At 45.6% G+C, this 16,737-nt stretch overlaps 1 long non-coding RNA gene across 2 annotated transcripts; it reads right to left on the reverse strand.

The window, feature by feature from the left end:
• Window positions 1–1,331: 1,331 nt before the first annotated feature.
• Window positions 1,332–4,813, reverse strand: LOC119372669 (uncharacterized). 2 transcript variants are annotated; one of them, XR_007417832.1, is made up of 3 exons: window positions 4,584–4,813; window positions 3,646–3,751; window positions 1,332–1,439 (listed from the first exon to the last, which is right to left on the reverse strand). It is a non-coding gene; the product is annotated as an uncharacterized LOC119372669 (long non-coding RNA). The 2 variants fall into 2 exon arrangements; XR_005179624.2 differs by lacking the exon at window positions 1,332–1,439 and having other exon boundaries at window positions 3,607–3,751.
• Window positions 4,814–16,737: the final 11,924 nt, after the last annotated feature.

Genomic DNA, 16,737 nt, shown 5'->3' on the forward strand with positions numbered 1-16,737 from the left:
TCCCAACTAAACTTTGGCATGCTAGGGAAAGAGACAACAAGCAAGCGCACACAGCTAAACAAATAAAAACAGAACGACAGCTGCGACATACCACGAAAAACAACGCTAACAAATGCACAGTACTACAAAAGGGCACGCTAAACTAAGCTTATCATGGCTACTCTGGCAGCTACAAACCATTACATCGAGGAAACGAAGCAGAAGTAATGATGTCGATATTACCGAGGCATGCACGGCGATACAGACCTGTGCGTTTAGGAAAACGCGACTGCGAAAATAAACAAAAACCTTTATTCACGCATTACACAACGGCCTTCTTCTTGTTGTTGTTGTTGTTGTTGTTGTTGTTGTTGTTGTTGTTGTCCTCTGTGCTTGGCTCATACCCAATGCAGGGGATTGGCCGAGTAGAGGGTGAATTTTGCTAAAATTATCTTCAGGGTGTCGTTCGTAGAAGCTATTATTAACTAATATACTGAATTGATGTTTCAATTATTGGTAATGAAATATTTACTCAGGCAGAATTTAGATAGATATTCTTTGAGGCTGTCGAATGAATTCCTCAATGGCGAAGAAAACATCCCTGTGGCTGTATCCCAGAGTGGTGGCCCCAAAAGAAAGTATAACCGACTCCGATACTTCCAGGCCCAACTTTCGAAGAGGTGGTTCTATGATTTTTTTCCTCAATGTCGTGAACCGTCGACAGGATAAAAAGAAATGATCGATTGTTTCCTCCTGATTGCAGAAGAGGCACAGTGGGGAAATCGCTAAACCTGCTCTATGTAAGTAAAAGTTGAGGGAGCTAACGCGGCAACGAAATTTCGTCATGACTTTTATCTGAGGAGGCGAAAGTATCCGCCACCGCACAGTAAACTGAACAGGCCTCAGGCATTGACGCTCAGACTCCTGCAGGTCGGGGCATATCCCAGTCCCGCACTCTTGCACAAAATTTACCCAGAAATTCAGACGTCAAACACGTGCGCGCTTTGCTCAGACTTTGCCAGCTTAGATCATATGCTCTGGCGGTGCCCTGCGTTACGGGTTCAAAACGTTACATCGTCAAAGTGGGATGCTGCGCTACGCAGTACGGATTTCAGGACGCAGCTATGGGCAGTCCAACGGGCCCACGACGTGGCGGACAGGTTAGGCCTATCTGTCCCGACGTGGGAGCGGCCCGCTACGTGCTAGTTCACGCCCCGACGGACCTAATAAAGTTTTTCCATACCATACCATACCATACTTCCATTACTCTTGACGTGGATAAATCACTGCGCCAGGAAACCATAAGAGAACGTACCTTTGCTGGCCCAATGGCCCACTGCCGGGGCGGACAGGGTTCAGAAATTCTTCCACGGTTCTTGTTGTACGCGACACAGCACCCAACAGTGGTCTACGTCCACGCCAGACGACACGGTATGAACTATGGGTTTAGGAAAACGCGACTGCGAAAAGAAACAAAAACCTTCATTCACGCATTACACAACGGCCTTATTCACTAAAGGGAAGCATAAGAGAACGTATGTATACGTACCTTTGCTGGCCAATGGCCCACTGCCGAGGCGACCAGAGTTGAGAAACTCTCCTACCGTTCTTGTTGCACGCGATACAGCCAGAGAACATCTACCACACAACACCCAACAGCGGTCAACGTAAGTACACATACGTCAGATAAAAAGCGGCGGACTAACGTCGCTGCTGGCAGCGTTGGCCCCTGCAGGACCAAACCTCAAGTCCAAACCACAACTGGTCCAAACATGTGCGCCATGTGCGTACATGTGCGAAAGAAAACGTGATGGCGATGGCGGTGATGGGGACGACGTCGACGCGTGTCACAACCATGGTCACAACTTAGTGAAATAGTATGTACAAATTCATGCTTTATATTGCCGCTAATTTTAATTTAAAAGTAACTGTACTAAGTTTTTCACAAAAGTAATAATTTTTTGTACGAATCATGGCGGCCATGACGTATTTTGCGTTGCAAACGGAAGTAAGCATAGCCTTTGAGACTTAAAATGTAGGCTTCAAGATGTGGGCCGGGATCAACAAATATCACTCTCCCGTTAGAACGGGCGTCCGTAGATGGCCAGATAACATCACAAAAATAACACAAATAAAATGCACCGATGGTACAGTGCACAACTCATACCGTACCGACAGACACGGCGCCTTGCGGCGCAGAGCCGCAACCACGGTGCAAGGAGCATGGCCTCCGAGATTGGCAGGCGCGTGCACCGCCGGTTAATGTCGGAGGCCACGCAGAAAGGAAAACCAAAAAGGGACGGGGGAAAAAAACCGCGAGCCGCTTAGAGGTGGGGGAACACGCAGCGCGTGCCTTTGGCAGCGTTGAGGAGCAGACGACAGCGATGTTTTCATCAGCAAACGCCCAATTTATTCCGTTCTTTTTCTTTCTCTTTTGTTGCATCCGTTTCTGCGGGCTAACGCGAGGAATCAATGCCAGACTTCAGTGGATGCGCCGATCTATATATAGTGTCGTTGAAACATTCTTTGATTATTTCTAATCCCTTGAAGGTCGGCGTTTTGTGAAAAATAAGCACAAATGTGCACCGTCTGTCACTGACGTCCAAAATGCGTCCATCGTTCACACAGCGTACATATGCATTGTACGTCCGTTACAATAAGCCTTTGTATATATTTTAGACGTCCACATTGCGCAAAGCGAAAATTGGACATCTTTCAGACGCAAATAAGACATCTTCTTTCGTCCTAGATGTTTGGATTATACCGCTACGTACCATGGACATTCGTGGTTTACTGGGCTACACTGTAAAAAGTTCACCGTAGTTTTTACGGTGAAAGCACTGGCAGCTGATGCTGCCAGACTTTTACCGTAAAAAAAACTGCGACCCGTATTTCAAGTTTACGGCATGCATGCCGTGTATATAATGATATCGTGTAGAAAAAATCTGGCCACTGTTTTTTTCACTCCACAATACTTTTCCAGTAAAAATAACCACAGCCCGTAAAATCTACGTTGCACCAATTTCGTGTTATCTAGTGTTTAAGCCGTTAAATGTACGGTGGTTACACGGTATATTCATCGTTACACGGTGGCGTGTAAAACACGGTGGTGTGTAAATACATCGTTAGACAATGCTGTGTAAAACCACCAGCAGCAACATTTTCTCGTGTTGTAGCAGACTGTAAAATATGGAGTGCACTGTGAAACATGCATACCAACATTTTCTGACTTTCTAGCCTCTAGGCCGTAATATATGACGTACCCTGTGAAATTAGCACAACGACATTTTGCTGGTTTTCTAGGTTTTCAGTGCAAAATGAAGACTAACATCCCTTTTGCGTATAGGCAACTGTCTACCCATACTACTGGAACGTAACTCATGCAGATTTGTCAACTTAGGTGACTTGTAATGTACACAAAAGATATTCTCGAGCTTCAATGCCCACGCTATTTCATGGTGTGAAATTCATTCGACCTGATTAACACAGTTGCAGCGCTGCATGCTGTTTTCTACTATGCAGCCACGTATGGCACTCTGACTAAGCCTAAAAACTGCATGCTTGGATTGGGACACTGCTGTAATATGGGAAGTGTAACTATGCTGTGCAGGAAGACAATGCAGTGGAAATGGGCAATACTGCTATTTATTAAAGTTCTCCACACACCTGGATTCTGCATTTGGCATATGTCCATTCCAGGCACAATAAATAACTTTATCATAATCTCTGTAACAGTTTGATCCATCTTGTACTTTTTTAGGTGTTGAAAAATCTGCAAAAAAGAAAAGAGCGTAAGACAATACAATATACTGCTCTTCGTGGAGAGACTATATAACACTACCTACGATGTGACTCTTAGGCTATGGAGGTTTAAATTAGAGTATATTCAGGCTGTTAGCATATAATGAGCGGCCACAGCAGAATGCAGCATTGAAATAGTGGAGTGATTTCAGACATAGATCTTCTCACGGCACCTTTATATGAAAGAAGAAATCGGTTATAAAGAGACAGTTGTCTTAGTACCTCAGTCCGTGCTTACTTCTATCATCAGCTTAAAGATGTCTACTCTGAACAAGGCATCTCGAAACTTTCCTTCTATTAACCCTTACCTAGTAGTTGCACCAGCCTCAGCGCCCTAGATTTATTAATTTCAGCCTCCCATGTCCTTTTTGTCACCACTACAGCACTTGCTATTGCTTCAAATCCACAGCTTCATCCAAAGTGAAGACCTGTTTCTTTTTTTACACTTGATGCACTGCCCATTCATATATTCTATTTAGTTTCAGCAACAACATCATTACTAGTATTTATTTCATAGTTTATTCTGTTCTCTTCCCGGCCCTTTCATGTTAATCTTTCATTTAATCTCAACCTCATCTATTATCCTGTCCTATATGGGTGAGTAGTGGCAAGCTTTCGTCCTGACAGATACTGGAAAGCCGCGACTATGAGTACCAGCGAAGTGTATTTCACGCGATTCTTAGCTTCTCAATTGTTTCCCTCTTATTGGTTGAGTTAATGGTAACTCCATGGCCAAGCAAATGTACTTATTTATCATTTCTATTCTTTCACGTCTTATGGTTAACTGATGTTCTGTTCCTTACCAGTTGAACATTAGGTTTTCTTCCAACTCCTTGTTAGGTCCACCCTAGTGCTTCACTTTTTTTGTTTCACCATCATCCTCTGAAGTTGTCTCGTGATTCAAAAAATAAAACGTTATCATCACAAAATTTCAAATCGCTAAAAAATTCACTACAAATTTTTACTTAAAAAACTCTCCAATTCCATTTCTCTGATGCCTCCTGTAAGCATACAATGAATACCATTGCATAGGTAGTCGCTCTATACTAGACACTTTTTCAAGGAGAACTTAGCTTGGGGCACAGTCAGAATAGATATTTGACATATGCTTCATCTGCAGTCTAGTTTCAAAACGATGACCCCCTATTTACATTTCATGGACCACAAAGCATTTTACCTCCTAAACAGGTAACGCAGCTGCTCTCAGGTCACTCCGCATCAACTACTGTCAACTTCTGATGCGTGTAATGAAATGGAAGTAGGTGGACTGACGCTAACAAGACTGTGTGAAATTAAATTTATCAATAAGAGGTAAAAAACTAATGAAGCTAGGGAAGCTACCCAGATGACAAAGTAATAGATGCGCCCATCAGTAATCTGACAGTATAAAAGCCATAAGGAGAATGTCCGAGAACAAAATGGCACAGGCTTACTTAGTTTATCCCTCACGGTTTCTATGTTCCTCTAAGCCAGCATTTCCTCGCTTTGACTGGAGGTGTCTTCATAGCAACATTGACGAGCAAAATAGTTTTAGGCAAGGTTGCATTTGCAACATTGTGCATCCATACAGAACTCCTTGAAAATGCACAAGTGGCATCTCCGGCGGAAGCTACTCGGGCATAGAGCGAACCAAGCTGCCCAAAAATTGTGTTTAGATTGTTGGCTTTATTTTTGTGCACTTATAAAGCTAGACTTTAGCCAGAAGTTTGAACATGTGAAGTTCATTTGCTGTAGCAGTAGGATGGACAACTGCTATGGTCCGTTGTATTCAATACTTCAACCTCAAGAAAAGAGCAGTCAGGAATTGTACTACTCACGTAAACATTCCATTCAGAATCCATGATTTTTTCGTCAACTGAATATTTTGGGTTCTCTTTCCTTGCTTTTTTCTCAGCCTTGCTTCCATGGTCTGGGTTAATACCAAAAGTGCCCTGTGCAAAAGCAGGAAAAAAACAATGCTAAATATTGCAGTAATGAAGCTGCTCATGAGCTTGTACCCAGATTTGTAGTAATTTCCAAAATATATTAAAAGTTATGCAGGTCCTAAATGTTGAAATTCGGTGTCTCAAGGCTATCCATAAATGTTGTTTATACAGATATTTCTCCTTCTTAGAAATCACCCAATCTAACATAAATGTTAACCACTAATCCGCAGCAAAGTTTCACTGTACTAGTATGATTTTATGCTGCAGCACTGACTTAGTGATTTAAGCATCTGCCTCACATGCGGATGGTGCGAGGTTCGATCCCCAGGGCGGCTGGGCGTCCGCCAGTGATGCAATGGGTACAAGCTTCCCTGGCCTGCTGCTCGGCATATCTGCGGTATATTTGGGAACACTTGGAAAATAGGTCTTATATGTCACATTGAGTTCAGAAACATATCATGAGCCATGGTCCTCTTTGGCCAAGGTTGCCTTTGCACCAATAAATTCTTCGTCATCCGCGGCAGCATTATACTCCTGCCACGCCGCTGACTAGTTGCGCGCACGCTCACTCGCACCATCTGCCAACTTGAATTTGAGGATGAAAAGACCTTCAGAAGAAGTGCTACAGGATGGTAGGACGTCACATTTGGACGTTAAACCTCCGACACCCCTCAATAAAGGCATAATCATTAATATTTAAAAAAAAAGTCGTCTCTTTACTGCAACAGCCTATGAGATAGCATTCAGGGCACGTAGTACATATTTATACACTAATACAACCCTGAGTATGTGGATTATGCGACTATTGTAAAGACCTCATTTTTGTTTCAGCCCACGCTGAGAATTAGCATCGAGGATGAACGAGAAAGTACCGAAGTTGGGTGCTTTAACTATGGAACACTGATTATATCTGGGAGCTTAAAAAAGGCACTCAGGGCAGAAAGTTGGCGTTCAATGGCAAATTAATGCGCCCTGAGATTGTTCTGTTACTAAAAATTGAGTTTTTGTAAGCTAAAAAGACAAACGTTTAGTCGAAACGTCACTATTACCGCCATCTCACAGGTGGACTGCAATAATTGTGAATGTGGATCACAGACGGTTGCCAGGCTTTTACTGCCACTTATTTCAAAACAAAAGTCACGGGAACCATCCCCTCATATAAGTAATAAGTTTTGAATCAAATCGGAGAGTTTAAATCAAATAGCAGGACAATGTTTTTGAACAATTCTCACAGTAAACACGTATTTTGCGTTCAGACAAACGTCGTCAAAGTCAGAAAGAGACATAGGTGATTTTCACTGACAATGACCATGTGTCCTTAGAGCGGCGTTAAAGTTCCATCACCATAGGTACAGCAGGCTACTATTGGGAGGTGTTTTCAAGAGAAAATCTGTAGGATGCTTGCAGATACAACAGCAAGGACGAGACACCATCTTTGCAGATCTCTTGACACCACATTAAAGAAACAATGCTTATGTTAGCAGCTTTTTTTTTCTACAAAAAGGCGATGAAAATGCTCTCCAGAATGATTTAAACACACCTTTGAACGAATTCCAAAGTAGACTACAATCTTTCAGCATAACAGACGTGAAAGGAAAAATAACTGGTGAATAACATGCAGAATACTGTAGTGACGTTCTCTAGCCGCTCCCACACGTGGCGATCAACAAGAAGGTACTCCTCTGGGTTCCACAGGTCACCATCTAGGGTTAAGAGCACTGACAATGAAATGGCATTCTTAATAGTTCAAGTAGTTCCAGTTTTTCATTTCAGCATGTATTGCGCAACTAAATGTCAGAAAAAAATGAACTAGTGCTAATGAATTGGGCGTACTGACACAGCTCCTGTATCATATGCTGATGCAACTGCAACAAAATGATGCTAAGTGGCTTCAAGTATGATTAGTTTTTATTTCAAGAATTTTCGTCACATTTTGGAACTTTGAAGAAACGCAACGTGTATTCCTCTGCTTAGTGTGCTAACAGAGGAGGTCACATTTTGCAATTATACAACCATCCAGTGCTGAAATACAAATGTATTTTGATAATCTAGGTTAAGTACAAAATAAATGAATTATTCAAGTCACAGCTTACAGTTGCAACCATTTTATTTGCTCTGCATGACTTCAACAAAACATCTCATCCAATCGACAAGCATCCAACAGTTAGGCATACGGGCATGCAGTTCGGAAAAATCGCCCTGCGAGCTGTCACATTAAAAAGCGTACATTCAAGGCGCAATACATGTAAAAAAAAACGACGCTAATGTCGCAGTTAACAGAATATGTACTAAGCGAAAGATACCATTTGACCTCTCTTTCACGGCAGCCTCGGAAAGTCAACGCGAACCAAGACAGTTCAGAACTCGAAGCCGTAGCGCAGCAAAACGCGCACACGTGGAAACTCAAACCTCCTTCAGCTGCTGCTCCAGAAAAAGCTATTAAACATAACTATACAGCATGAGGCAACAAATATTACAGCACTTCAACGAAGAAAAAAAATGCTTCCGCAACTATCACCGTTTCATTCTGCTTTTCGTGATGGAAAGAGCGCGAACTCGACGAAACTGCAGCCTACCAAAGTGCGCATATGTGGGAACTTCAAAACACCTTACATTGCTGGCACGCAACACGCCGTTCACAATAACTACATACCTGTTGAATGTAGCGAATATGACGGCGTGCTGTGTGTGGCCACCTTATAACTGTAAAGGCTCTGTTATACTCCGACGTGCGTTCGCGTCAGCCCGCGGCTGCGGGAGTTGGCGACGTCAGGTTCGTCACGTTACGTTGACGCGAAAACAGAGCACTCTATACTCCCACTTCCGCGACGCAGTACGCCGCCTTGACGCATGCGCATTTGAGTGCACTCGGCGTCCCTTCTTCACGAAGAGACCGCAGACGGAGTGCAGTCTGGGTAACGTCGCCGGCGCGGAATGCAGCATGTCGCATCTCGCGCCGGCTGCAGCCGGGGCGCTGACGGACGCCGGACGCGTCGGTAGCGCCGCGCGTCGGACTATAACCTATAAAGTGCTGCGCGTTTGTTAGCGTAGCGTCGCTGTGCCGAGCGTGCGCGCGCGTCGACGTTACGCTGGAGTATATCAGCCCTTTAACTCTCGAAGGTTCATATTCATGCTTTCTTGCACTGGCACATACAAGGAAAATAATCGCGCACTAAGTCGGCGCGTACCCATGCAAGGCGAAGTATACAGCAGTGCATGCGGTGCAAACACAAAGCAAGACGTCTATCAAGAAAGTCATGAGAGCAAGTGCACAATCCAGCCAGTGAAGTCAAATGGCTTTCTGATACTTCCAGAGCACACACATCATTCGCATGCATCACTGCGCGATAAGTTTTGGAGAAAAGATTGGCGACGTACAGGCGCGTGCAAAAGTTACGGACCACGGATCGCGGGCGTGGCGAATGCTCGACGCGCCATCTACGACGCTGTGCCTGCTGTCGAGAGCACCACTGAAGCAGCGGTGCGCTGCGCGTCCCTTCATTCAGATGGCCTCTCATGTCGCTCTGTCTGACGTGTTATGGCGCTCGTAGACAAAACGTCAACTGGGTGTCACTTTCGTTGCTCCATCTAATCTGCGCCGTTGTTTTACGAAGCGGCGGCGGCGGGGCCGGCTCAAGCGCCGTGCGCGCGTCGCTTTTTACACCGGTCAATCAGCCTAACTAAGCGTCGTAGTACCTAGTGAAGCCAAGCATACATGATGAAGTTTCTCAACCCAGCTCGTCTTTGCCGCTTTAAGCCATGTTAAGCCTAGATGTGCCTAGTTAAGTCAAAGTAAGTGTAGCCGAAACTGATTAAACCTAGTTGAGCACGGTATCTCGTAATAAAGCCAAGCATAAGTAAGTTCATTTAAGCAAATCCTAATTAAGCTTAGCCTAGCTTGCCGTTTTCATATTAGGCCAAGTTGACCTTACATGAGCACAGTTGAGTCGAGGAAAGTATAGCCAAATCTAATTAAGCATAGTTTATCATGGTTTCACCCGATGTAGCCAAGCATATTAAGCATAAACAAGGCAAGCCTACTTGTGACCAATTAAGCCTAGTCGAATTCCCCATCAGCCCAATGAAGCCAAACTCAGGAGATTACCCTTGACAAAGCTGAGACTAATTAGGATCATTAAAGCCTAATTAGCGTTAATTGTGGTACTGATTAGGTTTACATGAAACAAGCACACCCTAGGTACTCGAGTTTCACGTGGCCTAGGGCTCACAGGTAATCAGCTTCGATTGCTTGAAAATAACACGATTAATTTAATTTGCTTAATTAAAGCTAATTACGCTCTGATTTATATTGGAAGTGCCATGCTCAAGTATGCCTGATCAGATTCATTTCTACATGTATTGACCCGCCTAATTAGGTTAATTAGTTTAATTAACGTTGAGAAATAGGTCACGTGAAACTGGAGTATCTAGGGTGTGCTTGGTTTGATATAAGCCTAATTAGTGTCATAATTAACGGTAATTAGGCTTTAATGGTTCTAATTAGCATCAGCTTGGTCAGGGGTAATCCTCCTGGGCTTGGCTTCATGGGATGATGGGGAATTCGACTTCGCTTAATGTTGTCACAAGTAGGCTTGCCTTGTTTAGTATGCTTAATATGCTTGTCTATATCGGTGAAACTATGATAAACAATGCTATTTAGATTTGGCTGTACTTTCCTCGACTCAACTGCGCTCATGTAAGGTCAACTTGGCCTAACATGAAAACGGCAAGCTGGGCTACCACAATTAGGATTTGCTTAAATGAACTTACTTATGCTTGCTTTATTACGAGATACCATGCTCAACTAGGTTTAATCAGTTTCGGCTACACTTGCTTTGGCTTAACTTGGCACATCTAAGCTTACATGGCTTAAAGCGGCAAGGACGAGCTGGGTTGAGAAACTTAATCATGTATGCTTGGCTTGACTAGGTACTACGATGCTTAGTTAGGCTGATTGACGGATGTAAAAGCGATGCGCGCACGGAACTTGAGACGGCCCCGCCGCAGCCGCTTCGTAAAACAGGGCGCAGATTAGATGGAGCAACGAAAGCGACACCCAGTTGACCTTTTGTCTACGAGCGCCATAACCACGTCAGACAGAGCGACATGAGAGGCCATCTGAAATGAAGGGACGCGCATGCGCACCGCTGCTTCAGTGGTGCTCTCGACAGCAGGCGCAGCGTCGGTAGATGGCGCGTCGATGCATTCTGCCACGCGATCCCGTGGTCCGTATACTTTTGCACGCGCCTGTACCTTTATAGAACCTTCCCTTGCCATCAGGGGCGTAGCCAGAAATTTCCGGGGGGGGGGGGGGGTAGGGAGCAAATGTGATCGAGTGTCATTTTGAGCTCTGTATGCCATGGCGAAAAAAAATCGTGGTGGGACAGTTAAATAACGACCGGGCGTCACACAATATGAATTACGTAACTAATGGATCGTTTAAAGCTTCCACACATTACAAAGGGCTCAGTCATAATTCTCCTCGTCATCAACCGTCGCATCAACAAAATGCGCATCATGCCTTACAGATGGTACCTCGCTTCTCTGCAGGATAGCGAATAATGTTGTGGTGGGTGCTTCCCAACTTCCCAAAAATTATGATTTGTCGGCGTAGTGGGTACGTTGCTATGTACTTGTATTAGTAGCCATAAGAGAGTTTATAACGTGCCCTAGAAATGTCGTTCTTTCGAGCTTTCGCTGTGACTGTGCTGTGCTTTCCGCGCAGGCCTGACGACGTTTTTTTTTTTTTTTCGATCGCTATGCCCCTTAGCGCAAGCTGGATAACGGAGTGAATCCTCAAAAATCTTCATCCCGATGTGGCTCAGTGGTGATCGAAAATGCATCGTGTGACAATCTTAGAAAATTGACGCAATGAGGAGCAACAGATCGATATTGAAATCCTACCGCAGACAAACTCATGTGAAATGTTATCTAGCTAAACACTGAATGAGGCGCGCGCGTACACAGGGCTCTCGTGCGTTTCTCGAATCATATGAGAAAGATTGCGGATGCATGAATCTGTAATCACGTCGGATTGCTTCCCACAAAGCGGAGAACCGCCTTCGTCTTGCTTCATAGAGCTATGTGCAATGAACAGGAATGTAAATTTGCATATGCTTTCGTGTCATCCGCGGCCCGTTTTTAGATGCAAACCTACAATGAATGAAGTTGCATGGCTGCACGCATTTCTTCCAGCAAAAGGATGTTTCTTAGCCACAAGCACGCGCTAAAGCCTATTTTAATGCTTAGTTTCAGTTCGACGCAAAGTTATTCGTTGCCTTTTACAAGAGCAACGTGTTCGGTCCCCGTGGCTTCCATATCGGTGGCTTGCATTGACGTCACCGTAGCCGCCATCTTGTTAACAAACTGGCTGAGACGCAGGGTGAACTCTTGCTCCAACGCGCGGAGCAAGCAACGGTGACATCAGATTAGTTCCGGTGCCCCCTCCAATCCTTCGTGTTCAACCTTGGCGCAGCTGGCAAACAGAAGAAAGCGGGGAGGGCACAAAAGAACGCGCGGGTAGAGAACGACTGGGTGCCCTCCGCTGAAATGACACTCTAATGAGATAAAATGTCACGGTGGCCACCGCGTTTGTGAACAAGCGCAGACCTGTAAGTGACGTCACGTGCAAGCCATAAGTCAGGGCGTTGTCTAAAGCATACGAGGAACGTTACATTTTTTTTCTGAGAAGGAAGCAGATGATTTTAAGGGCTCGTTTATCTTTGTTAGGCACAATATTAATGAGAACTAACAGACAATAACGCCAAGGAAAGTATAGGGGACGTATCTGTAGTATTTAGAATATAAATATGAAGAAAGTAAAGTGGACGAAAAGATGACTTGCCGCCGGCAGGGACCGAATCTGCGACCTTCGAATAACGGACGCGTTTATCGCAGATTTGGTCCCTGCCGGCGGCAAGTCATTCTTCGTCCACTTTACTTTCTTCACATTTATATTCTAAATACAACATAGCGTCCCCTATACTTTCCTGGCGCAATTGTCTGTTAGTTCTCATTAATTTTTCTGAGAAGTTGTTTAGCGTTTCGTACAATAAGTGCCGAAGCCGCAGCAGTATTTTACTGATTTCATTGAAGTGAAGTACAACAATTATAATAAAAAAGGAGACGCGGACAGCGGCGGCGGGGCTGAGCAAGAGAGGGGCCGGCGGGGCAATACAACCTTGCACGTCCCGGGATGCCTCCGCATGGCGGCGCCCGGTATGTCCTCGTGCCCGATGCTTACAGTAAAGAAACCCAGGCGGTTAACACTGACGCCCAGTCACACCGGCGTGTGTCATATTTATAGTGTAGTTCTAGCACGTAAAAGCACCGAATTTATCATAATACGAGCAAGAGATCAATGACCATTGACAGGGTCAGCTTTATTAACTTAAAAGGAAACCAGCAGGTAACATACATACAAGTTCATATTCGTAACGTAAAAAACAAACGCTATAATGGCATGAAAAGAAACCATCTGCAAACTTGATGATTACTACCGACAAACGACCACCCATGCAGGAAAATTACACTCACTCGGCAATGAGAACCCGGTGTGATGAGGTTTCCACGGTAAATTCGTCGTTTTTGCCGAACAAATGAAACTAAGCTGAGAGAGCATAAACGATAAATGTCTGCTAATCAAACTCCACGTTAACGTAGAGAGAGAGAGCATCTTTCACACGAAGCCTTGAAGTTCGATGTCCTTCCAGCTCTTAGTCTCCGTCATAAGTCCCAATTCGTAATGTTTGAGCGCGGTTTTTTTGTCACTTTGCAGCTTTCATGCATGGCATAATAAGCCTAATGTCCTTGCTCTCATCTGTGGGGTGTGCTATGATGATCGCAGCCTTCTTAGTTGAAAGGCCACTCCACGTGTTCGTCCCAGTCCCCAGCGAAGAGATACAATATAAACCACACGTTCACCTCCTCAATCTCTCCCTTTCAGACAATGAGAACTTGCAGTCTGCCCTAAACGTTAACCAGCCAGAGTGCAGCTTCCGCTGATACCGTGCTTTCTTTGATGTTTCCTTAAGTAATCACGCGCGGCGCACATGTCGGGGAGCTTGCACGTGGTGATAAAAGGCCGGGCTTTGACGCTGCGGCGGAAAGGCCCTGGAGCTTTCTGAATGACACGGGGAGTCTCCGTGGTCCACGTCGGCCTCCATTCCTGAACCGCGGACAGTGCGCAGTCGAGGCTGGCGAGTTTTTCCAATAACCGTTGCACCGTTTACAAACCGTCGTCACCAGTAACGTGCTCGCCCAACGACTGCTGCCGCAGGACTTGCAAATCTTCCGGATTCGGCGTACTCTTCTTCGACAGCCCTTCGCACTCGCAAGTCACTCGACAAACGGCGCGGAGGCGCTTTCGGTGTAGCACTGCCGGTAGTGCTCCACGGGCCCGCTTCACTCACACTGGATCTGTGGCATTTCGCGCACTGCACGTCGACGCTACGGCAGTGGCGCATGTGGTCTCTCAACTCGGACAGTTTACCGGAGATGTGGCGCACTTCCTACCGCCCACGATGCACACAACGCGAAGCTGCTCGAGGTCGGTTAGCTCGAAGCGCAGCCGGACAAGTTGGCCTTCAGTGAAAGCGCATCCGGTCGAAGGGGCACTCCATTCCATCGAACACTTCACTTTGCCATTGCACGCACAAAAACGTGACCGCAGGGCAACAGCGCTGTACCAGAAGGCACCCGGCCGCAGAGGCTGCAGACACGGCTCGCCGGCATCGGCTGTGTGAATGCGAGGCGTCGCTGCTCCAGGAAATCGCCCGCCGAAGCTGTCAGCGTGTACTCCCAAGAGCCATTGTCCTGACTGATGCGTTTTTATGAGAAGAACACAAACGAAGAACGAAGGTACCGTCAAACCGGTGAGCGAACGTGAACTCACCTCGCTACGCATCGAGCGCAACTGACAGCGTCACAGCGCAGACAGCACCGTGGAGCGTTATCAGGTTTGGAGGGAGACCTAAAGTCCCTAGATATTTCCCTTTTTCTTCAGTACCGACAACCATTGAAGCGCCGTCGACCAATCTCATGGCTAACGCTCGTTTTCGGTAGCCATGTTCTTCCTAACTCTTTTCCAGCACCCGGTGAAACGCGACCCCCCATTCACTAATGACAGGGGTTTGACGGGAGGAGAAAGGCACGTCGCGTTAGGATATTGTCCGCTGAAAGATGCGTGGCTAATGTACTTAGACGCGCATGGCTTGTAAATCGTCCAAGTTAGGAAGAAAATGGCGTCGAACGCCAGCTGCGCGTGAGTGAGGGCCGGAAAGGAGGCAGTTGTCGCTACTTAAGTAAAAGGGAAAAAATCTAGGGACTTTAGGGAGACCCGCTCAAGTTTGCCCGCCGACGCTAGCGCTTTGCCTTCCCCTGCCGGAAAAAAGCGTACAATAGTAGTCTGTTACCACGGCTCTTCTAGTACCACTGTACCACGGCCACATGGATCGGGGCGCGCGACACCGTCGCGCGCCCCAATCAGGTGGCCGTGCTGTTACGACCCCTCCGCTCCCTTTGGCTCCTACGCATTTTCGAAGCGCGCGCTGCACGTGAAATGCCCATCGTTCCGCGATGTCACCCCGACAGAAAGGGGCGAACTATTGCTGCGTCGTCAGCTGTCACAATGGCCATGCAAACACAAGGGGTCGACACCACTAGTGAAATTCTACCGATTCCCAAACAGGTGGTACGAAAAAAGCAGACGACAGGCATGGATTACAGCAGTGCGCCGAAAAAATTAAGGTGGCGGTTCCACTCCGGCGGCACGAGCATATCGTTTTTGTCACTTTTACAGCTGACGCGGCGGCTGTTCTCCGTGCTTTATAAAGTGAGTTTATATAATTTAAAAGCTTGGTCTTTGTACATTTCAAATATTTATTTAAAAAAGAGTCAACCATTAGTATTCGGGAAGGCATAGCCAAGAATAAGGACACGTTACACGGTTTTGGCTGACTGTGCCTCAGCAGTGACCATTTTTTTGAAACATATGCTACAGTTACAGCCCTGTTCTTTGCGCAGCACTTTGAAGACATATTTACCTATTTCTCAGCTTAGCAAATTCGTGTTGGACTTCTACTTTCTGTGCTTAGCTTTTGAAACAGCCCTATTTAGTAACTTTCGCAGCAGACTGTCCAGTACCTATTCGCTAGAGAAAGTTCACTTTCGGGGCGTATGTAAAGCATAAGATTTTTCCGTCTGAATCCTGAATTTGATCGATGTGCACATGCTACTTTTTAAATTATATTCATCTAAATTTGGCAATATTCTCAATATAAGGACCTACTGGCCCATTTTTGTGGAAAGCTACTGAAGTTCTGTGGCTCAATTCGCACGTAGAGAAACAAGAGTCCCCAATCTATTTCCTAAACGTAGCGTTTTTCAATAAAGCAAGCCGAAATGCGGTACGAAGCTTGTAAACTGTCTTAATTTTCATGCTGCAACATCAACAAAACCGGCGTAATCTTCAAACAGCGCTGAAGTCTGAGCATCCGTAGCTGGAAATATAACAGTTACGGTCTCCTGATATAATTATACACACAAATCACACACAAATACTGCAGGAATACTGCGAAATCTACATTATTCATATCACTACAACGAAAATCTTCCTCTTGCGCCACCTAGACTGATAAAACGAAAGCGTTGAATTTGAAAGTCCCTGTCTCTCGAGTGTGGCATGCAAAAGCATTTACATGCAAGCATTGCTCACGGGAAGACGACAAATGAGGCTGTAAAGGTGATGGATGGATGGATGGGCAGGTTTTGAGGCGAGGGAGGCTCAGAGCAGAGCAAATAAGGTTCAAGAGAAAGGCTAAGGAATATGAGAGGAGAGTAGATGGGCAGAGAAGGTTTTCAGTTTGTATAGAAAAAGCGTTGACAAGCAGTGGAGAAAAAAGAACTAGGAGAGCTCAACAGTAAATATACGGCTAGCAGTGCGAGCGAAGCGATATGGCACCAGGAGCATTAAGCGGAAGGTCAGAGAGGCGGAGAGGACTTATTGGATGACAGCGATGGAAAAGAAGCCGGC

Source organism: Rhipicephalus sanguineus, chromosome 10 (genome assembly GCF_013339695.2).
Source record: "Rhipicephalus sanguineus isolate Rsan-2018 chromosome 10, BIME_Rsan_1.4, whole genome shotgun sequence".
NCBI lineage: Eukaryota > Metazoa > Arthropoda > Arachnida > Ixodida > Ixodidae > Rhipicephalus > Rhipicephalus sanguineus.